Source organism: Macaca nemestrina, chromosome 8, assembly GCF_043159975.1.
Source record: "Macaca nemestrina isolate mMacNem1 chromosome 8, mMacNem.hap1, whole genome shotgun sequence".
NCBI classification, from domain to species: domain Eukaryota; kingdom Metazoa; phylum Chordata; class Mammalia; order Primates; family Cercopithecidae; genus Macaca; species Macaca nemestrina.
The window spans coordinates 128,598,933-128,607,166 of record NC_092132.1 but is presented as its reverse complement, the minus strand read 5'-3'; the positions used below and the strand labels follow the sequence as shown (position 1 = coordinate 128,607,166).

The 8,234-nt window shown below is 43.0% G+C and overlaps 1 protein-coding gene across 1 annotated transcript in view; it reads right to left on the bottom strand.

Annotated features, from left to right (window-relative positions):
- LOC105482039 (EBF transcription factor 2) overlaps nucleotides 1-8,234 on the bottom strand; it is a 205,540-nt gene that overhangs the window by 28,714 nt on the left and 168,592 nt on the right. The window lies entirely within an intron of this gene.

Sequence of the window (8,234 nt, the reverse complement as noted above, 5' to 3'; positions counted from 1 at the left end):
GCACCATTTTGCTAGCCAAAGTGCAGATTTTCTTAGAGAAAATAGGAAAAGTATTGATATGGGTACACTCACAACGTGCTGAATGCAAACTAAACAGATATCCCATAAGGCAGAAAATCTAACCCCTCCCTGTCTCCATTTCTGTCTTTGTCCCTTTCCATCTGCGTGGCTGTCCCCCGCCCTGGCAAGTGCCCTGCCTCTCCCAAGAGCACTGTGGGGGTCCAGCCAGGGACCCCCAACACCACCGTCCTTATCCCTTGGTCCTCCCTACTGCTCGCAGATGAATTTTCTGGAGCTGGGCTCTAATCAGTGCACAGAGGTGGGACAGAGATGAATTTTTTTAAAAATATAATTTATCACACATTTGCACCCATTGTTCTCCCAACCAGATTGCAGACCACCAGGATACAGGGTCATGTCTGATTTCTTTTGCCTGCCCTCCCTTCCCCAGCTCCCAAATTAGACACGGCAGAGTATCTTGACCACACTGGGTTGGCAATTCATGTTTTACACTGAATAAGTAGATAAGGCATGATTGTCTATTTTTATGTTGTTTTTTGGCAGGTCCCTGCCAGACTTCATAGGCACAAGCTATGGGATACATCTCGTGTGCATCAAAATGAGAGAGAGGACAGTAAAGCACAGTTGTCTACACAGACAGGGAAAATCACACTCACACATACACACACACAGAATTTCATTTAACCAAGTGCACATTGGAAGTAGAAAGCATGAAGTTGAAAGTACTCCAGCTCTGTTTAGCCAACAGTAAACCATAAGAGGGACCTCAGCCTTTAACACATGGCCGGGTTTGACAACTCTTTGGTTCCAGACTGACTTTCCCAACTGACCAGTTGCTTTTGCGTCTTTTAGGTTCAGCTTCACCTTGAATCCCAACTTCCTCCCTCCCCCTTGCTACTTCCCTGGGCGTTCTCTGGCTTTTCAGCCCTGGTGTGAGCCAAGCAAAGCTCAATTAACTAATGAGGTGCCCAAGACCAGCACCAAGACGGTCTCCAAGGGCCAACCAGGCCATTAACTGCCATCATCAGTGTAAATTTACAACCTCGCCTACCACATGGAGTGCGGGGATGCTATGAAGTTCTGCCAACCCTTTGGCTGACAGGGATACAGAGAAGTGCTGGCAAGGCAAAAACAGAGTAAATTAAAAATATGCTTCAATCTATAGGCTCTATTTATCTATGTCTTTCTTTGGTAATATAACATTAAGGTAAAAGGTCATAGCCCCACTGAAATATAATTTATATTTACCTTTTATTAAATAATTATGGCATGGCATGAAGTTAAATATTACAGAAGCTAATCAAGAGGGAATTCAAGAGAGAAAACTCAGACATGAGAATTTCGTCTTTGCTATACATAGAATGTCTTAATCCTCCACTGGGAGTCATTCGGGTTTGCTTAAGGAGTTTAATAATACACATTTCAACTGCCACAGAATCTAAATCCCATTTGGATCAGCCTTAAAAAACTTTCATCAATACCTTGAGATTTCATAATATTTCTCTTGAGAGCCTGGATCTCATGTGCCATTTCTCATTTTGATTGCAGGTATAATATATCAGATTACTTACATATATCTTGGACCCAATAAATAGATATAAACTATAAGCAATGTGTGAATGGTTTCTTTTTTTTAAGTAAATAGTATTTAACTAAAAATATCTACTGGGAACCACTCTTTAAAAAAAAAAAAAAAAAAAAAGCTGGCTGGTGCTCAATATTAATTTTCCCAAAGGATTAGTGAGATATAAAATTCTACATGGTTTTAATTTTCTTTCCTTAAGAGGAGGCACAGGGAGCAGATAATGCTTACCCCATCTTATACTTCTACTTCTGTTTCACAAAAATGAAGGGGACCCTTGGTTAGAACCCTGTTCAGCCCTTAACAATTATGGCCTTGACACTGCAGGCTGGAGGTCATTTATGCTCTTGACCAGCATCGCAAAGATGGCAACATCAAGGCCTGGTCGCTTTTCTTTGCAAAAATGTGAGAGAGGATGACGATGGGTGAGGGAAGATCTGAGTTCTCAACTGGGCTGCCACTCTAGGGATGTTGGCGGATCACACCGCTAGCCTCAGTTGCAGCTTTACTCACCAGTGAGTCTTCCCTTGGATCCTAGGATTACCATGGAGTCTGCAGATGGTCATCAGGAGGCCAATAAAAGTAGAAATTCTAAGCCTAGCCATGTGTTTCTGCATCTGTGCATTATCTGCAGAAAGGGAGCTTCATTTCATCAGATGTTCACAGAGCCCATGGTCTCCTAACGGTGACAGCCCACAGAACTGGAGAATCCCTACAGTCCTAACTCTAAATTCCAACTTTCTTCAAGAATAAGGAAAACCACTGAAAGGTTTTCTTTGCACGGTAAGAAACAAAGCAAAAAAACCCAAAAAACAAAAAACCTTAAATCTATATAATGTGACTGCCGTATAAACACAAGACCAAAAGACAGACATTGACTGGCAATGGAAGAGAAAACATGCTTTAACAATACCTGCCATGTGGCTTTGGCCAAGGAGAATTACTCTCTGTTGACAGCATAGGAAGGCATGAAATGATCTGGCTTTGGGAGGAATTTAGATAAACACAGACGAGCTCCTGCCCTCATGCCACTTTAGGACGTCTCTGTCCTCTTTCCTTACATAGTACTTTGTTCCCACATGTTCATTCCCATAAAGTCTGTCTTCCATGTGCTAGGATTTGGGTTCCCTTCTCTCTCCCTCATCCTTCTTCCAATTTCCTTGTCCAATCATCTCCCTTCTGCCCTATTCCTCATGCAAAGGCTACATTAAACTTGCACTTAAATGCTCCTAAGTTTTTCATTGCATATGATGATGTGATGGGATAAAGCTCATCCTAGCTTGGGAGCTGCCTTAGTTCCTGACACTAACAAATGACGCCACCTTTATTGGGTCACTTGGCCAGGTGAGGCTTTGGTTTATTTATCTGTGAAGACAAACAATTGGGGTAAATGGCATCTAAGACCCCTTTCAAGCTCTTACATTTTATGATTCTAAGGCTATCACTGATTTGGAGCAGCAGTTTTCTTCTCTGAGGAGTGCAGGGTAGAGCTGAAGTCAAGAGTTGTTGAATTAAGTTGTCTTTAACCTTGGCTACATTGAACTCTCTTCCCACATCCATTTGTTTCAATGTAGCAAAAGTTCAGTGTCACCAATTTAAAAACAAAAAGGAACAGAGATAATATAGGAACACATTATTAAGAGGTGGTACCTGCCTTTGTGGACACAGGAACAAGAATACGAGGAGAGAACCAACAGTGCACAAGCGAAAGATTAGACTGAAGCCTCTGATATTTAATTTTAAATGAAATATTAATTTAATATTTAATTACACTTTGGTTTCCAGAAAAACTGCAGCAGCAAGACAGATTATTTGAAGAAGGGAATAATATACATGGTTAAGGAGACAACTGTAAAAATTAAAGATAAATTTCAAGGGTAAATCTAAATGCCACAACGGAGCAGTTATAAATACGTTCTTGCTCTCTGTAATGTGTATTTAGAATATTACAGCCGAGTGCACCAGTCCATTAAGGGGCTGGGATGTCTCTAGTGAAACAACAGCCCCCTATTCTGGGGCTAACAACAGAGACATCATTCCTCAGACTCAGCTGAATGATGTATCTGAATTTCACAAGAGGTGGGAGTGGAGACAACTTCAGTAAAAGTGTAGGCTACCAGGGGGGCTATTGACTCAACCTGTCTCCAGCTTGAACAGGGAATAGTTGTACTCGGGCCAGTTTCTGATGTCTGAATTGGGTATTTTTAACTAAAAATCAGATTCATTTCTTCAATGGGATTTTTTTTTCCAGGATAATGCTATACGGGGAAAAAAAATGCGAAGTGGATGAGCTATTAACATTTGAAATCCAGTTTGCACATCTGTGCAGCACAGCTTTATGAAGGCAGGCGCCACAATTCGCACAGAGCCTCCGGGAGGAGGCTGTTTGGGGTATGATTTGGGGGTATGTGGAAAAACCTCGGTCTCTCATTTTTCCTCCCAGCTGCTGCCTGTTCTTGCCTTAATCCTGTTGAACACTTTCCCCCAAATAACAAACAGGAAAAAAAAATTGTTTTTTGCTAAAGTAGAAGATAAGTAGTATTCTGGGAGAGGGGGTTAGTTAGCATGAATTCTCTGGTTTCTTGGTGCATTTCAATTAGCAGGTCGTCTATGTAGACCTCTAAGTTCTCCTGCACACCTCTTATCAAGCACCTACTCTGCATGTACCTGGGCCAGCTGGGGCATGGTCAATCTCTTCTGCTCCTTTTGTCCACCTTTTACTATTTATTTATTTATTTATTTCTTACAAGAACTCCTGGGTTCTTTTTAAAAAATTATTTATTTATTTATTTAAGAAACAAGGTTTCCCTCTGTTGCCCAGGCTGGAGTACAGTGATGCAGTCATAGCTCACTGCAGCCTCGATCTCCTGGCCTCACGCATTTCTCCCACCGTAGGCTCCCAAGAGCTGGGACTATAGGCCCCACACCCCACCAGTCTGGCTATTTTTTTTTTTTTTTTTTTTTTTTTTTTTTTTTTTTTTTTAGAGATGGGATCTTCCCTGGGTTTGTCTCAAACTCCTGGCCTCAAGTGATCCTCTGGCCTCAGCCTCCCAAAGTACTGGAATTTCAGGTATTGAAAGGCTTCCACCCTTTAATACCTGCTTCCTTGTGACCCCCTGCCTCTCACCTGCAAAATCCATGTTCTTGGGCTGCCTTGGCCTTCTCTGTCTCCTGCAAAAACCTGATTTCTAATCTAGATCAAGATATTCAAGGCACGATGTGGTAGGTCTTTCAAGAAGAATCCACATTTTCTGAAAGACACACAAAGAAGCCCAGCACTGGTGCAACAACAATGAGGGAGGACGCTGCCCAGAGCTTCCCAGAGCTGCATGTATCCTCCCACCAGATGCTTACAACAGTAAATTGTGCTTGTGCTTCTACATTTATATACATAAATACCTTTACATATGTATATAATTTTATCTTTCTAATGGGGTAAGTATATCCCCATTTTTAGGTTAGAAAAATGGCACAAAGAATAGTTGTTTTTCCTGAAAGTTGGAATGCAAATTCCTGCCTCTTCACTCTGTCATCGGCTCTCTTCTATACAACAGCCTGCCCCGGCGCCAAGTTCTCTCAAGCTTAATAAAAATGTGGAGTTCATATTTCTTGGCCTTCTGCAACTTCAGTTATTTGTAGAGAGAATAATTTCTATGACTTCTAAAGAATTCAAGGCACTTCACAGTCTCTGAGTCTAGCACATCATACTGACTGGAGCCTCCCCTTCATGACTCCTGCTTTTTGAGTTTTCTAGAAAGTTCCACCTAAGAGCAGGCATTACTATTGTGTTTACGGTGAAAGGACCCAGTCTCATAAGAACGTTCCCATGGGCAGAGTGCTTATAAGCCAAAACGTCTCTGCAACAGCCTCATAAGCAGAACTTAGGTCTCACAAACTCATTTCTTTAAAATACACATTCCCTAAATTAGTTCAACCACCATGGAAGACAGGTCCTCAATCCTCAAGGATCGAGAACCAGAACTGCCATTTGACTTGGCAATCCCATTACTAGGTATATACCCAAAGGAATATAAATCATTCTATTATAAAGAAACATGCACACATATGTTTGTTGAAGCACTATTCACAAAAGCAAAGACTTGGAACCAACCCAAATACCCATCAATGATAGACTGGATAACGAAAATGTGGTATATATACACTGTAGAATACTATACAGCCATAAAAAGGAATGAGAGCATGTCATTTGCAGGGACATGGATGAAGCTGGAAGCCATCATCCTCAGCAAACTAACACAGGAACAGAAAACCAAACACTGCATGTTCTCACTCATAAGTGGGAGCTGAACAATGAGAACACATGGACACAGGGAGGGGAACAGCATGCACTGTTGGCAGGTGGGGTTGGGCAGGGAGAGGAACAGCATCAGGACAAGTAGCTAATGCATGCAGGGTGCATTATAATAGCTAATAGCTAGGTGATGGATCGATCTGTGCAGAAAACCACCATGGCACATGTATACCTATGTAACAAATCCTGCACATGTATCCCAGAACTTAAAGTAAAATAAAACTTAAAATATAACAATAAAAAATAAAATAAAATACAGATTCTCAGACACTCTCAGGAGAGTAGCAAAAATATTCCCATATTGCAATCTGAAAACCAGGGCCCAGGTAAGGCGTCTTCTGAGACCCCCTTCGTGCTCAACAGCCACAGCCTATTTCCTGTGCACCTCTCCAGAGTCACAGCCCGAGAGCCAAGGCATCATCTGCCAAGTAAAACAAGACAAGACCAAACAGATGGCCTTGGTATCATTTTTTCTAACAAACTGTACCGTATTGAGAAGTAGTACAGGTTAGGTGTTAAGAGCAGAACTTTAGAATAAGACATCTAGGTTTCATCATAGCTTGGTGACATTAGGCAAGTGACTTAATTTCTCTAAGTAGCAGGATCTCAACTATGAAGTTGAGATACTCATTGAACTGTCATCACAGACAAAGGTGGTGATACTCGAGCCTGTAGGACAGAGCCTTGCCTTACGCACTTAATAGATGACAGATGTGATTATTGAACTACTGTCATTTTTGCTTATTATTCTGTCTTATGATAGAACTTACAAAAGACTTCTTAACCAGCTGTCTAATGTGTAGCCCAGGTTCTGCAAAGAACCACAGGAACAATAGTGAAAAGCTATGCTCGTTTACCCCCATGTCCTCACACATTGTGTTTTGCCCTGGATTCTGTGGTTGGTGCAGATTTGACAGTTAGAGACAATGACCTTTCCACCCCCAAATACCATGCTCTGATATCCTCTCCCTGCATACTCGCTGCCACCTGAAGTCAAGACAGCCAAGAAGTCTGCACAACCAGTCACTGTGGTTCTATTGGGTGCCCCTACTAGGATTATTTTTCTGCATTGCCAGTTCTCTATGGAAAAGTCTGCGAGGAAAACAGAGGATCTCTTCTCCTCTTCTCTCTGCCTAGCCTGGCATACTTCCTCCAGGTCTCAAACCAGTTAAGAGGCAACTGGACTTTCCCTAATGAGCCCTGTTCTCATGTGGCTCTCTCAATTGTGCAGCAGCAAGTTGCACATTAGCAAACCGTGGTTAGTGGAAAATAGACCTGCAAAGTCACATGTGCAAAGAAAATGTGTTGTTTTTCAGAGCCCTGAGGTTGTTTGTGCTGTGGTTGGCAGTGGCAACCATGGGGGTGTGGCTAATTAACCAGGTACACCTAATAATGGGCTTGGCTCTGTCATGGTGGTGTATCCTTGGATACAGAGAATGTCAACCGTTGGACTATAGACCACAGAGTGTGTGCAGTGGGGCACGGGTGGAAGGAGGAAAGGTTTTCTGGAGTCTCCTGCAGGACTCTCCCTCTAGAAAGTTCTACATAAGAGTAAACACTAACATTGTGTTCCTGGTGAACGGGCCCAGTCTCATAAGAACCCTCCCATGGGTGGAGCGCTTTATAGGCCAGAAAGCCTCTCCAACAGCCTCAGGAGCAGAACTCAGGTTTCTCAAACTCATTTCTTTGTTTAAAATACAGATTCCCAGACTCTGTCAGAAGAGTATGATTTGGTATTGTCTGGAATGGTGCCAAGCATAATTCTTATGATCGGCCAAATTAGGGAAACACCTTTGGGTAACAGCATAATTGGCACCAGAGCTTTACAGATAATGGAAATGAGGCTCAGAGAGGTCAGTGATCGGGTGAAAGTAGACACAAGCAGTGGACCACAAGGCCAGCCCCTGAAGGCAGCGCTTCCGGCTGGTCCAATGCATCTTCTCTCAGATCCTGTCCTGCTCACAGCACTCACTCTGCACATTTTAAAACCCTCTAGTTTTCAAGTTTTGCCTTTTCCTCCAGAACCTGAATGACTTTTTGTCCACCTTGCCATTGGAGCTGAGTGGTTCGTCTAGGCCTACGGCAGCCTAGGAGCACCGTCCTGCAGTGAAGCGGCCCAGGCGCCCAGGGTGCGTGGGTCAGTGCTTCAGGGTGGCTGGAAAGACGGGAGGGCCTTGTCCTTCTCCTCCTAGGGAAGAGGCCATGGCTCTCCAGGTGACCAGAGTGAAGACTCAGCTCTGAGGTGGAACAGCCCATCAGCAGGTTCCTGTGGAAGCACTGATGGTGGATTAAGACGCAATTGGCTTTTCATGTCAGTAG